This window comes from Psittacula echo, assembly GCF_963264785.1.
Source record: "Psittacula echo genome assembly, chromosome: Z".
Taxonomy (NCBI): Eukaryota; Metazoa; Chordata; class Aves; order Psittaciformes; family Psittacidae; genus Psittacula; species Psittacula echo.
In genome coordinates, this window is record NC_137742.1 from 44,097,629 (window position 1) to 44,113,210 (window position 15,582).

Sequence of the window (15,582 nt, forward strand, 5' to 3'; positions counted from 1 at the left end):
AGCTGGAAGCACATCTAAAGCTTAGAGATAACTCGCTCGCTTCTCTAAGCCTTTGACACAGCACAATGTCAAGATTGCTGCAGTTAGGACTGCCCTCAACATTTCCATCTTTTGGTCTTTTTTTTATTTATGAGGGGCAGCTCCTGCAGAGATTTTCCTGTTGTCATGGATCACATGCTTCTCTTGATATATATATTGCTGTGTGAGCTGCAAGTTATTTAGGAAGGACTGTATCCTAGGTTTCATATTGTAATACAAGTCACAGTTAAAGCTGTCTTTAAAATGATTCAATGCCTTTTACTATATTGGCACTGTGATGGTGGAAGAACATAACTTGTTTGGACAATACTACTTAAAAAGCATTGGCAATATACAGCCTATTTTTTTGTGGCAGATGAATATCAATTTTTACACTATTGTTAAGGACAAAAATGTCATTGATTTCAGCTAAGTTCCATTAATATGAAAAAGGGCAAAATGCAGGCATCCTGAACATCATCTGTATTGGCAATGCCTCATGAATAAGAGACGTGAACTGAGTTGGATGAACTGAGCCATTTATAAGAGTTATAGGTTAAAGGCCTTTCAGGTCAAGGGTATTTCCCTGTCTCCTGGAGCAGCTCTCACAAGGTCATTGAAGGAAAAAAGAAATTTGCCTCAATTTTATGCCTACTGAAAGAGCAGAAAGAATTTCAATCCAAGTGGCATCTAATTTTTATCTCTGTAGATGCTTAATCTGTAGATGAAGGTGGAAGCTGGGAGTCATACAGTAGTTATTGCCTATTACCTGCTAAATGAGTGTCTTCCTTCCCAGCAATTTAGCTTTTTTAGAAACACTTAATTCGTTGCGTGGAGTGCATGGAGAGCATATACTCTTAACTTGGCTGGTACAGACCACCCTGACATGTTAACTTCTTGGTTTTTGCATCCTTGGTAGTTTTAATTTTGTGCTTGGATGAGAAGAGCCTTTGCTGTAAGGCAAAAAGGAAAAAGGCAGGTTATTATTTCTGTGTAAAGGGTCAAAAGCTTTATTTCATGATATTGATGATTACTGGACAAGTATGAGGAATGGTAGCATTAACTGCAGCAGATGATGGTCTGATCTCACAGTACTGGCAGAATCACAACCTTCACAAGGTGTTCTTCTGGATTTAAAAAAAAAAAATTAACATGCTAAGGTGAAAATATGTATATGTTCAAAGAATCTGTGATGGAAAAGAGTGTGATTTACAATAATAAGGAGGATATACTTTAGTCCTCTAACAGCATTTAGGAAATAAATGTAATAACAAGCTAAATATTCACAAGTGACTTTTCTGTGTTTAAGACAATTTCTTGTAATATTTACAATTGCAATACAATCATGACTTAACAAATGCATACTATATATAAAATATGGGCAAACATTATTGCAATCTAGCATTTATTTTAAAGAAAACCAGACTTAGCAGCCCCAGCACTGCTGGCTACCTAAGCATATGCTTAGGTAATTTACTCCCCAATACCAGCTATTAGTGTAATTGCCCTCTTACAGTTTCTCTGAACTAGAAAATGCCATTAAGTCGAAAGTGTAAATAAGGATCTACTTGTAATATTAAACATTCAAATAATAATTCAATAGATATGTTTTTGTGAAAACGTGTATTGCCTGGAACCTTTTACTTACAGATTGGTTGTTCATATGCAAATACTGATGAAACATAGCCTTGAGCTGCCGAGAGACTATGCTGCCAAGCATATGTGCAGCAAGGGCCTATATAAAAAAAGTGTTATACCACTTTAAAATGTATGTTAAGGTATGCAAGAATTCTGGAACAAGTTACACCTTTTTTTTTTTTCTTTTTTTTTTTCTTTTTTTTTTTTTTTTGGATAAATGGTCAGGTACAAAGCTGACAGGCACCAGCTGTTAAATACTATGTCATAACATTTGACAGTCAAGCAAAGCCTAAATAGGAGAAAAGCAGATGTCTGACCTATAGACTGTGTTGGTGATCATGAAAGTACATGGGGTTGATACTGCATGATGTTTTTAATAATTAGATTAGCTTTTATTTATGACCTTATTTTCTAATACTGATGTTGTAAAACACAGGTTATATCTTTTTAATGTAAAATGAGAGAGAAAGGTGTGACATAGTTCTCTATCTCCAGCAAAATACTCTATCTACTCTATAGTATTGGTGACGGGGGCTGTTCAGCCTGGAGAAGGAAAGGCTGTGTGGAGACTTCATAGCAGCCTTCCAGTATCTGAAGGGAGCCTATGAGGATGCTGGAGAGGGACTCTTCATCAGAGACTGTAGTGATAGAACAAGGGGGATTAGGTTCAAACTTAAACAGGGGAAGTTCAGGTTAGATATAAAGAAGAAGTTCTTTTCTGTGAGAGTGGTGAGGCACTGGAACAGGTTTCCCAAAGAAGTGGTATATGCTCCATCCCTGGCGGTGTTCAGCGCCAGGTTGGACAGAGCCTTGAGGTACATGATTTAGCATGAGGCATTCCTGCCCATGACAGGGAGTTGGAACTTGATGCTCTTATGGTACTTTTCAACCCTAACTATTCTGATTCTATGGTAGGTGACTAATCATGGGACAAAAAAAGAAAAAAGTCTGGTTTTCTTTTGTCAGGTAATACCAGTTAGGTGACTATTTTTTTCCTAGTTGTGTTCAAAACTCCTGATTTAGTGATCATTCTTCCATTTCTGCTATTCAAAAAACAGAACTGGGAATTAGTTTGATCTAATAATATCTTTGTAGTGGCCTTTCTATTAACCAGTAAATTAGGCCCTGGATCCATCTGCAAATATTGGAAAAGTGAAATAATTGTGCATACTTACAGCTAAGTACTATTTATCCACTTTTAAATAGAGTTAATCAGTCTGGGTAGACAGAAGCAAATGTGCCAAATGCAGCATGGCTATTTATCCATTTTTAATATATTCTTCTAATAGTAACTTATTCTTGTGACACAGATTATGATATGCTTCAACAGTGTACTAGATATTGATGGAGCTCTTACAAACCCACTGTCTTGTAGATAGGAATTAAATACAGCCTCTGTTGCCACCTCCTTGTAAAGGGAAGCTTTCTTTAAAAAACTTTTCAGCTGCAGATATATGAAAATGTCTGATAATAAAAAATATTAATGTTTTAATATGCTTTGAATCCACAGTTAAACATTATTTATGAAGGCTCATTATTTTGTGAAATGAATAGTTTTGAATCTAAAAATTGAATGTTAAGTCTTCGGTGTAATTTACCGCTTCAAATCTTCTGAAGAAACACATTCTCTTTGTTCATACTGTATTATACCAAGGATTTAAAACTTTAAAAAAGATATTCTGTGATGGAAGTAAACATAGTCTGATATTGGGAAATTGTGTCTCTGCATTTCTGACTTTATTTTAGGAGTGTAAGGGATTGTTAGGGAGAATTTGTTAGCAGAAAAGGAAGGGGTGGTTGATGAGAAAGTCAGGTTTCTTAAAGGAAGTGTATTTTAGCAAGGTGTTTCCTTACTGAAGTAGAGAAAAAAGGCAATATATTAAATAAAACAACATTAAAAACCCACAAGCATAATATGCTGGTTTTAATTTAGTTTCTGTAGAAAAGTATATTTAAACTAAGGTTGCTGTTCCAGGCAATGTTCTTTGCACATATGATGTGTTTGATGTTGTGCAGTGGTGTGCACAGAGCAATCAGTAGCAAGATTTTTATTGGCCCCTTTCATAGCAGAACTCATCTACAAGAAGTACTCTTTAATGTTTATCATAATACTTAGAAATCTTCTGTGTCAAAACTTAGGCTGCTGTGGGGTTGGGGTTTCTTTGTTGGTTTGGTTTTGTTTGCTTGTTTTGAGTTGGGTTTGTTGGGTTTCTTTTTTTGACAGTACTGTCTCATCTAACATGCTGTTGGAAGCAAAAACTTGCATGTTTGTTCTACAGAAGCCTGCAAGTCATTTGGGTGTCTGGAGTAACCTGATGCCTCCCAGGCACAGAATGTGAATTTGTGTGGGTTTTATGGGAGACAGGTTCAGTGTAACTACATTACTTGTGATACAGCTGACACAGACTGACAGTCTTTGGACATTGAGTTATTGATATAAAGATGCTTCAACTGGTATAATTAGTGCTGGTTTGCAGAAGCTGTGTAATAACCTCAGTTAATGAAATAGTGTCTGTATTGTACCTTAAGATTTAGGTAGAATTAGACTGACTGGAAAAAAAAAAAATTAACACCTAACCATTTAATATGGTAGTTCTGCATTTGCTTTAGATCTATATGAACTATCTTGACCACTAAAAGAAGCTATTAGACTTTTTCTGCCCATTTTCGTGCTTGCAACCATCATCTTTGTGCTGAGTTAAAAGCATCACCATAATGCTGCTGAGTTAAAACATTTTCTTTAGTTGCTGGGTTGGATTTTAGCTTGGATTAGTTCCTGAGGTACAAAGGAAGAAATAGTACAGGGGTGGAAAGAAGCAGGGGGAGGGTTATGGAGAGTTGCGTGTGCTGGTTTAAAGCCTGTGAAGCCACAGCCACTGTTCTGCTCATGGGTAGCAACAGGCATCCTTCAGAAACAGCAGGAGGAAAATAGGATGGAAATATAGGAAAAGACCAAGTAAAGAACAGAATGGAAGGAAGCTAGGAGGTTGAGCTCTGAATATTACGATGAGAAAAAGCTTACTGCATCCTCTGTTTTCTTCCATGAATCAAATAATGGCTTTGTTAGGAGAAGTAAAAAATAATAAACAGGTGAGGAGCGGGGAAAAAAAAGGAAGTCCAAAGCTGTCCAGAAGGTTGAAAAAGAGTAAGTGATTCAGAAAACCTACCTCAACTTCAGGAGAAGCTAAAAATGAAAGCCATACATATTTATACTGATTAAAGATACCAGTGAAGGTGCAAAAAATAATTGGGAGAAATAGCTTCGTCTGAGGTGCTTTAGTATCTATGCTGTGTTTCCTGCTGGAATTTTTGTGGTCAAAAGAGAAAGGAAAGCACAGCAAATTGGTATTTTCTCATAAGTATCCCATTGAACTTTAATTTCTTTTGTCAGGAAGTGTTAAAATATATACTTCTGTGAATGAGTACACAAAAATATCTGTGTAAGAAAGGTAGTAACATTTTATGGTATTATTTAAACAGTCTTGAGTCTTGAATCATGATGGAAACTTCATTTTCCTGGCAGAATTTGGGAGGGTATGCCATGCAGATATTACTAAAGCAAAAGGTATTGTAGGTTTGGTTGCTACGGGGTTTGCCCTCAGGGAGAGGAAAAAAAAAAAAAAAAAAACCAAACCCAAAAAAGTAGTGTGTCAGTGTGCCTCAGTGTATTTTGAACCCAGTTCTGCCCCATCCTTTTGACTCATTGCACTGAATTCAATGCAGTGAGTACAGGGCGAATTGCAGCAGTTTCTCCGTAGCTTTCTTCTAGGTACTAATATCCTAATTCCTGTAAGTTGCATAGGTGAAGAACCAACTGGTTCTATTTGGTCAGCTCTTTAAGTCGTTAGAAACCATGCTGAATTTTGTAGTATTATTTACAACTGTGAAGGGCAGGAGCAGAGGGAGATGCTCAGTGTTGAGTTTTCCCCTGATGTTTTTTAAATGATGCATTTATCTGTTCTCTATTTCTCTAAATGTCTTCTCCAGCTGTGCAGTTATAATTTGGCAGTATCATGTACTGTCACTTCTGCATTAGTAAATACCTAGGACCTGCTAAGTAATTATGAAATAACCTCATAATGAAATGCAGCAAAGAGTTCTAATTACATTTTAAAGTTGCTTAACAACTATTCTACTTTAAATAAGAATTTTCCACCAGTTTGTCCTAATGAGTTCTCAGAACACATTACTAAAAATATAAGTGATATGATAAACAAAAAATGTGATTTTTGCACACATCCAGTGTGTAGAAAACCATTTGTAAACAAAACAAACTTGTACACAAGAATTCAGATTTTAACTTATGTTGGAAAAGTGTGGCAACTACATAATTTTTTTTTAAGGATTTTTTTCTATAAAGAAAAAATACAGGAAACTTGTAAAGGTTAACATCAACAGCCCACGTAATTCACTATTTCATCACTGAAAATGTCTAGTAGTGTGTGTCGAGGATGGCATGGCAAGCATATAGTGCTACCTCCCCGATTCTTTCAGCAGTCTCAGGCTTATGGACTCCCTCAGCCAGAGATTGTACCTTTGCACTTAGTAGTCCTTGGTGGCAATCAAGAAAATGCAATAACTGGACTAGACTTATACCATGAGGTTTGGTGAATATAAAATGTTGGCAAAAAATACGATTCTTGTCTACCGTTTCTGATTCAGGGACTGCAAAGGTTATATTCAAAGAACAAATATTTTCTCAACGTAAGATGTATTCCTACTTTACTGCCATTGCTGTCTCCTTCTGTTACAACACAGGCTTTACGTAGGATAACCTGTTTTAAAAACTCTGATATGCTTACAGTCACTAATGGAGGTACAGTTAATGCTATAATTCCCATATCAGTGGTATTTCCCAAACTGTAAAAACAACCTTCAAGAACCATAACAGCCACCAAAAGCCTCAAAAGAAGTTAATCAGTCTAGGCATAAACCCCAACTAAATTAAAATATTAATTGAACATTTATAAGTAGCGTTAGATTAATCCTCATAATGTGAATTAATAATTGTTTGGAATTTGTAGCAATGATAGTATTCTGAAAGATCTTTTTGAGAACAGTTAACTTCAGTGAGGTAGATAAAGCCATTCTAACGAAAATCTTTATTAGGTTAGAGAAATAAATATGCAAAACTAGTTATATTGCTAAGAACAAGTATCTCAATCACACAGAAGCCTTACCAATAATTTAGTCCTGTCTTCCAGTTTCTTGCTTTCCTGTTGTGTATACTGATCATACTTTTTTCTTTTATTTTTTATGTTTTGTTTTCTTGACCTATAATTTCGTTAGGATTTGTACTATTTTTTTTTTTTAATTACATATGTATTAACTAAAGTGTCTGACATTGGTCCTGCTCTCATTTGAACATTCTAAGTACATCATAATACAAAACATAAACCAGCATTTTCCTTAGAATCACAGAATCATTTAGGTTGGAATAGACCCTTAAGGTTGAGTCCAACCATTAACCTAACACTGCCAAGTCCACCACTAAACCATGTCCCTAAGCACCACATCTACACATCTTTTAAATACCTACAGGAATGATGACCCAACCACATCCTTGGGCAGCCTGTTTCAACAATAGACAGATCTTCCAGTGAATATGTTTTTCCTAATATCCAACCTAAACCTCCCCTGGTGCAACTTGAAGCCATTTCCTCTTGACCTGTCGCTTGTTAACTGGCAGAAGAGACCAACACCCACCTCACTACAACCTCCTTTCAGGCAGTTGCAGAGAGCAATAATGTCTCCCCTGAGCCTTCTCTTCTCCAGGCTAAACAACCCCAGTTCCCTCAGCTGTTCCTCGTCACACTTGTGCTCCAGACCCTTCACCAGCTTCGTTGTCCTTCTCTGGACCTTCACCTCAACATCTCTCTTATAGTGAGGGGCCGAGAACTGAACACAGGATTTGAGGTGCAGCCTCACCAGTGCCAAGTACAGGGGGATGATCATTGGCCTGGCTCTGCTGCCACACTATTGCTGATACAGGCCAGGATGGCACTGGCCTTCTTGGCTGCCTGGCCAAAAGCTGGCTCATGTTCAGCAGCCATCAATCAACACCTCAGGTCCTTTTCCACCAAGCAGTTTTCTAGACACTCTTCTCCCAGCCTGTAGCATTATATGAGGTTGTTGTGGCCCAGGTGCAGGACCTGGCACTTTGTCTTGTTGAATGCAATTGGCCTTTGCCCATTGATCCAACCTGTCCAGATCCCTCTGTAGAGACTTCCTACCTTCAAAGCAGATCAACACTCCCACCCAACTTGGTGTCAGCTGCAAACTGACTGAGGGTGCTGTCGATCCCCTTGTCCAGATCATTGAGAAAGACATTAGAGAGAACTGGCCCCAGTACTGAGTCCTGGGGAACACCACTTGTGAGCAGCTGCCAACTGGATTTACCTCCATTCACCTCCACTCTGTGAGCCTGACCCTCCACACAGTTTTTTACCCAGTGAACCCTACATCCATCCATGCCATGAGCAGCCAGTCTCTCCAGGAGAATGCTGTGGGAAATGGTGTCAAAGGCTTTACTGAAGCCTTTCCCTTATCCAGTAAGCGGGTCACCTTGTAGGAGATCAGGTTTGTTAAGCAGGACCTGCCTTCTGTAAACCCACACTGACCAGGCCTGATCCTCTGGTTGTCCTGTACATGCCATGTGATGGCACTCAGGATGATCCACTCCATGACCTTCCCCAGCACAGAGATCAGACTGACAGACTTGTGGTTTCCCGGATTCTCCTTCCAGACCTTCTTGTAGATGTAGATTTGCTAACCTCTGGTCAGCTGGAACATCCCTGTTTAGCCAGGACAGCTGAGAAATGATGGAAACTGGCTTGGTGAGCACTTCTGCCTGCTCCCTCAGTACCCTTGGGTGGATCTCTTCCAGCTCCATTGATTTGTGGTGTCTAAGTGGTACAGCAGGTGGCTGACAATTTCTCCTTGGATTATGGGGGCTTCATTTTGCTTCCCATCCCTGTCTTCCAGCTCAGGGGTCTGAGTACCCCAGCTAATTTATTGCTGCCTCCAAAGTCTGCCATTTCAGATACAGGAAATCAAATAAGTTATTTGCTCAAAAAAGCTGGGGGTTTGTCAGTTTTTTTGTTTACAATCCTGAAGACAGCTGAGGCTGCTGATTTCACAGGGTGGGGATTATCAGAATGCAGCACTTTTCCATCATGTCCCCTCCTTGTTCCAGGCTTTTGAGTGATGAATAAGAAGACAATGAGTAAACAATAGTGGGAGTAGATTTCTACTCCAAGAAGCATGAGACTGGCATAACAAATTTTTTTATTTTGCATCTCAAAATTATTAAGTTATTTTTTTGTTTAATTCCTGATATTTGACCCTGGGGATGCATATTCTTGAACTTTTCTCCACACTCACTTTCGTCCAAAATGTAGGGTTCTAGTTTTTATATGATTCAGTTAACGACACAACAGCTGGAATGGACATGGCACTGCAGTCTCATTCTAGTATATCCTCTAATTTTGTAAATACTCTGTTAAAAGTAGGGTTTCTGATGGTAACCATTTCACACCCCCCTCCCTTTAAAGGCTTTCTGTTCCACCTGTACTGCATGTTGGCTGCTGCCTCTCAGATCTGAAAGGATGGATGAGGACTTTCCCAATAATTGCAATAGCTGGCTGCCAGTGGCACCCTGACACTCTGGCACACCAGCCAAGAGAAGAGGAGTGTTTCCTGCCCTGAAGACATCAAAGTCTGTGAGAGACAAAGGGGCAAATGCAGCAGAGAGGACTGAGTTTTCAGAAGACAGTAAGAAAAAGGCAGAGAATAGAGAAGGCAAAACCACGAAGAATGCAGCAAATTATGGTTTTGCAAAGGGTTGTACAGGGGCAGAGGAAAGTCCTGAGTTTCTGAGTAGCTGGGCAGAAGGACAGGAAATGCATGCTTGGAGATACATGTCAGGGAGGCAAGGGTCAGATAGAGAAAAAAGAAATTTGGTATGTGGTTTCATGTAGAGGCCAAAGGGCAGGACAGCTAAAAAGAGAAACTTGAATAGATATGGGAAAGGGTATGAGCATGAACTGTAAAATGATGGTGGATGGGCAGAAGCTGAAAGTTGGGAAACTTCCAGAGCTGTTAAAAAAAGAATCTTAATGGTATGGCAGAAAGGGACAGTCTATATAATGCCTCTAAGCACAGAGGTAAGAGAAATGGGATCATACACGCTAGTATTTCTTAAATATCCTTTGAGTCACTGCCAAATAGCATGTTTTTTTGTCATTCTCATAAATTACTTAACCATTTCTGCTAAAATTTTCTGAGTTTAGCCTAGGATAGGACTCTAGAATGACACTTGAATGTTTTAAGTATGGTTCAAAACGACGTTGGCAAAAAAACAACCAACAATGAAATTCAGTCAGAATGAGAACAAGGTATTACACTTAAGAAGGAGCAATAGGCTGCTCAAATCAAGTATAGGCTGTAAGTGGTTAGTCAGCAGCTCTTCAGGAAGGAAGTTAGGGGGTGTGGTGGAGCACAAAGCGGGTAAGCCTCAGCCTCTTGTGACTGTGAAAATGACAGATGTAGTATGCTTATGTATTAGGCTAACTCTGGTGAGCAGCTGAGCCCCACACAGTCACTGGCTCCCTTCCCACCAGTGGGATGAGGGAAAGAATTGAAGGGTAGAAAAGCTGCAGCTGAGATAACATCTTTGTAGGTAAAGCAGAAAGCTGTGTGTAAGCTGAGCAAAATAAGGGATTCATTCATTGCTTCCAGTTGGCTGGCAGGTGTTCAGCCATATCCAGGACAGCAAGGCTCCAGCATATGTGATGGTTACTTGGGAGGACAGATGTCATAACACCATATGTTCCCCTTTCCCTTTCCCCCAACTTTTATTGCTGAGCACTATACCTTGTGGCTTGGATATGCCCCTGGTCAGCTGGGGTCAGCTGTCCCAGCTGTATCCCTTCCCCAAACTTTTGTGCACCCCAGCCAAACAGAGAAGAATGATGCTGCTCAGCAACTGCACAGCAATAACTAAAACATCCCTGTGTTATCTACCTTGGTTTGGTCACAAATCCAAAACATAGCACCATATGAGGAGCTATGAAGAAAATTAACTGCATCCCAGCCAAAACAAGTATGACACAAGAAGTAATTCTCTGGTCAGCACTGCTAAGTCATGCAGAACTGCACTTTGGGAAAGAGGTGAGCCAAAAAGGAAAAATCCAGAGAAACAGCAAGAATTATCATCAGTAGAGAAAACATGTGTGGTGAGGACAGGTGAAATAAAATTTGAGGAAGGAATGCAGAAACATATTGGTCTTTAAATACATGTAAGATTAGTGCACACCAAAATAAATTAATCTGCTCTCTCTGCCTGCAGTAGGACAAGAAGTAACAGGCTTAAAGTACTGCAATAAAGCTTCAGGTTAGACAAGGGGGGAAATATTCTTGAAGGTACTACCTGCAGAGACCTCAAATAAATCCATTATGAACCTCTGTTTGTGGTGGGCTCCATGGCCTCAGGCCTTTAGGAACAGATGAGAGCTGATCAGCTGGGAAAGCCTTCAACATGGTTATGTGGTTTGGAGCTACTGTAAAGGTGGTGAGGCACTGGAATGGGTTGCCCAAGGGAGTTGTGAATGCTCCATCCCTGGCAGCGTTCAAGGTCAGGTTGAACAGAGCCCCGGGTGACATGGTTTAGTGTGAGGTGTTCCTGCCTGTGGCAGGGGGGTTGGAACTTGATGATCTTAAAGTCCTTTCCAACCCTAACTATTCTATGATTCTGTGATCCCATGATAGAGGTACATTGCTACTTTCCTATGACTGTAAAATTAGAGTTATCTGTGAATACTCTTTTAGGAGTAAAATACAGAGTGTTTTTCTGTTTGAAAAGTACCAACACTTGAGATATTCCTAAATCTATCTCAGGGGTAGATGCAATTATACCTGGAAAAGTGGGTTTACCTAAAAGGCTTGGTTTTCTCCTAACAAATGTAGACTGTCAACTACAAATTTGCCATCTTTGCGTATCCACAGCTGTATACTTTCTGCACCTGCCACTCAGAATCATCAACGCAGTTTTGGCAATGGAGTCCTAGTTATGCTAGGTACTTTAGCTGGCAACAACTCCCATCACTGAGCAATCATACTGCTTCACATATAGCTGGTATCTCTGACATAAACTGGGGCTCTTGGTAGTTTCAAGTTTAGGATAGCAATGACTGGTAATATGCTTCCATGCTTCCCTACCCAGTTTTACTGATATAAAGCAGTTTTAAGTGTAACAAAGCCAGTGAAATTATGCTGCTACAACAGAGTTAAAAAAAAAAAAAAAAAAAAAAAAAAAAAAGAGGTATTTTAGGACGCAACTTTCCCTGCTCAATGTCAAATGTTTTCTAGGGAGAGTCTCAGAAAACAGCAAAAGAGAAGGGCTTTTAGAAGGAATTCACAGACAGAAAATTATGGCCATCTTGTCCAGATGCCGCTTTGCTATTACATCGTGGAGCTGAACTGGCAAGTGTGCTGACAGGTAACCTGTAGATGTTGCCTATAGCAGCTTTTGGTAATCCTGTTCTTGCTGTTCAAATAGGACATCGTAGCCCATTTTCCACTTGTTCCTTGGTTTTCCTGGAATAGGTCACAAGCTGTGTATGGTTTGCATGAATCATATTCTTTTGAAGATTGAGTTACTAAGCTCATTTTACCTAAATCTTCAGTGAATCCCACATCTGTAGTGGGATTACCAGTGTACACAAACAGACAAACTGTGACTGCTGACCCTTTTTCAAGATGTTAATTATTTTAAAAGCATTATGCCCTGTCTATATCAGTGCAATATGTTTGTCAATGTACACCTTTGTAAAAAGTTTATTTACTAACTCTTTTCTTTTTCCCAAATGTCCCAGACAGGTCATTGTGAGGCCTGTTTTAAAACCCCAGGTATAGTGTACTGAAATACACTATAACACAAATGTGTCCATGCTAGCCTTGCTGTTATGGTATCTATAATACATTCGAATCAGTATTTAGACAAGTAGCAGATATTTAACATATGCTGTGAGTTACTGCAGTTAGTAGATTTCAGGAAATGGCAAGTTTCTTTAATTATGTTGTAAACCAGAGCATTAAGCAATGAGAATGTTGTTAGCTATATTAATGTGCTACAAGTAGCACTGCTGTCATTAAAAGAAATAACTAAGTGTCATTTCCTGTTCTTCTATTTTCTTTGTAGAGGTCTGTTGCACCATGACACAAAAGTTGTAACAGTTTTTCAGATTTGGGGACCTCTCTGTGTATAATGTGCACTTAGAACAGTTATTCTTGAGTTATTCCATTAAATATCTTGTTATATCATAGAAAATATTTTGTGGTAACAGTGTCACAACACCTCTCACTTATTAATACATTTAATCCAAAGATCACTGTATAAGAATATTTCAGTCCATCAGGAAATTCCCTATAACCTTACAACATCAATAATGTAATTTGTTTTATTCTTAAATCATGAAGAAGAATACTTTCTGAAAATATTTTTGTATTTTTTTTCTAGGGATTTATGATAATAGCTTTTAAAATATCGTCTTAATTCAATAAAGAAACTTAGAAGCTTTCACAGAACCAACTTCTGCTCCCAGGGTTGGTTTTACTAAGATGATTATTTTTAATGCGGTTCCAGCAATTAATAGAAATATTCCTCAGAGGAGACACCTGGAACATAATTATTCTGTGTACTCAACTTGCTATAATGAGTGGAGCAAATAATATGCCTTTTTCTCTCCAGCAACAATATATTATCTATTTTCGTATGAGCAGTACTAAAAATAAATATGCTGTCTTGATTAAAATAAGATGCTGTCAATTTCTTTTTTTTTAAAAAGAAACCAAAACAAGCAATTCTTAAAATATATTCTGCAGTAGCTGGGACAACCACAAAGTAGACACAAGAGAATAGCCACTAGATTTTTATGCCAAAAGAAAAGAGGAAATGTTCTTTTCTACTCCTGAAGATGAGATTTTTTTAGACCTTTTAGCAAATAATTTGGCTTTATAATACATTACCAGGAATTAGTGAGATTGGTTATGTCTCTAATTACTTTTTTTTCAAATGTCCTTAGTCTACTTTGAAAAATTTTGAAGTGGACCTTTATTATGGTTACAAAATTGTATAAAAGAGCATTGCACTCTTAAAACGAAGGTCACAGGTGGAATGTAGCAAGGTAATGGAAAAATCCACTACTTGTGTTCACTACTTAAATGATATGATTGGGTAAATGGATTTCTCTACTTTCTAGGAGTGTGCTTCTACATTAGTCTAGCAGCAATTAGAGAGAAGAGCTTGCTCTTCAAATTGGCTCCGTGAACCATGTAGCTCATGTTTTTATTGTGTAAAACATACAAAATTGCTCCTAATCAATCCACTTCAACTTTCAGTCTAAAAATTATTTATCATTCTTTTCAGCCTAGAGCATGCCTAAAATGTTTTCCTGAAATTAACTCAAAGGAGATGGTATTTGTATCAGTAAGCAGATTATGGATATATTAGGTAAATCTTACCATGGTAGCAACAAAGAGACTACATTATTACTGAAGAGTTCTTAACAAATTGATTAATGCTTTTAGAATAATTAGTCCATATTTCAGATGTAATAGTGGTCTCTTATTTAATAAATAAATGAGGCATCACTTGATGACAATAATGTTGAAGTAGCTTGTTTTTTTGAAAAAAAAAATACATTCTTTTGAACTTTCCCTGTTGACAGATAGCAAGTCACTTACTAATTACAGGGGGTTTTTTTAGTTTCTGTCTCCTCTAAGACCTACAGTGTGACTTCTGTTTTTGTGGACAGTAATATTTTAGATTGGCTTAATGGTAGTCATTAATTCCCATAACTTGACAGAATCATTGTGTTCAGGTGAAAGGACTGGAAGTCAGGAGATACGTTTCCACAGAAGACTACTGGTTTGACAGCAGGAAATTATTTAATCTCTGATGTATTTTCTGTAGTACATAGGCATGATGTTCATGGCTGGAGTATTATGAGGTTTTATTAATTACACTTGAGATCCTCTAGTGAAAGAGGCTTTTAAAAGTGTTGTCTGAAAGGATATTTTGAGTCAAATTTTGTAATCCTTTGGAAAATAATAAAATTATTAGATTAGATGAAAGATAAGAATTTATTTCATTATAACAATTGGGCATTCTGTTCTGCACAGGAGTAAAACCAAAACTTTTAAAGCATTTTCACAAGTAAAATTGCTCTGAAATTATCAATTTCTCTATAAAATATTCAGATTTTCAATTTTACCCTCTCTCATCTGAAATAATTGTCTGATCTAGGATGCTATAAAACCTTCACAAAAAAAGCTTCATAGAGCTAAATTAGTGTCTTTCATACGCTTCAGCTCAGACAACCAGGATATTTTCACAATAATGCGTTATAGAGATGTTGCAACCAGATTTACTGAGTTAAATATTTACTGATGAATTATATCCTACTTGTGATATATCTGCACATGTTCCCAAAGAAGTTGTCATCTAAGGCTATTCAACTGTGACTTCCTTATTTATTATTAATTATGCTGAAAACCAACAAATCATATTCAGAATGTCATAGTGTTTCTATTGGTATGCAATAATAGTACTTGGAAGTTGAAAGTCCATTAAGAAAGGTGGATGTCTTAATTGTGTTAAAAATAAATAAGTGCAATCATTCTGTTCAGCACATGTGAAAATTGCTTGTGTGGACCTTAATGCCTGCAGTAGGTTATTGCCCCTTGTCCTGGGTTCAGCAGTAGCAGTCAGTTTTTCTCCTCCTTAGTAGCTGTTGCAGCGCTGTGTTTTTGACTTTCGGCCTGGGAACAGAGCTGATAACACCGATGTTTAGACTGACCCAGGACTTTGTGAGTCTCATGCTCTGCCAGGGAGGAGGAGAAGCCGGGAGGAAGCAGGGACAGGAC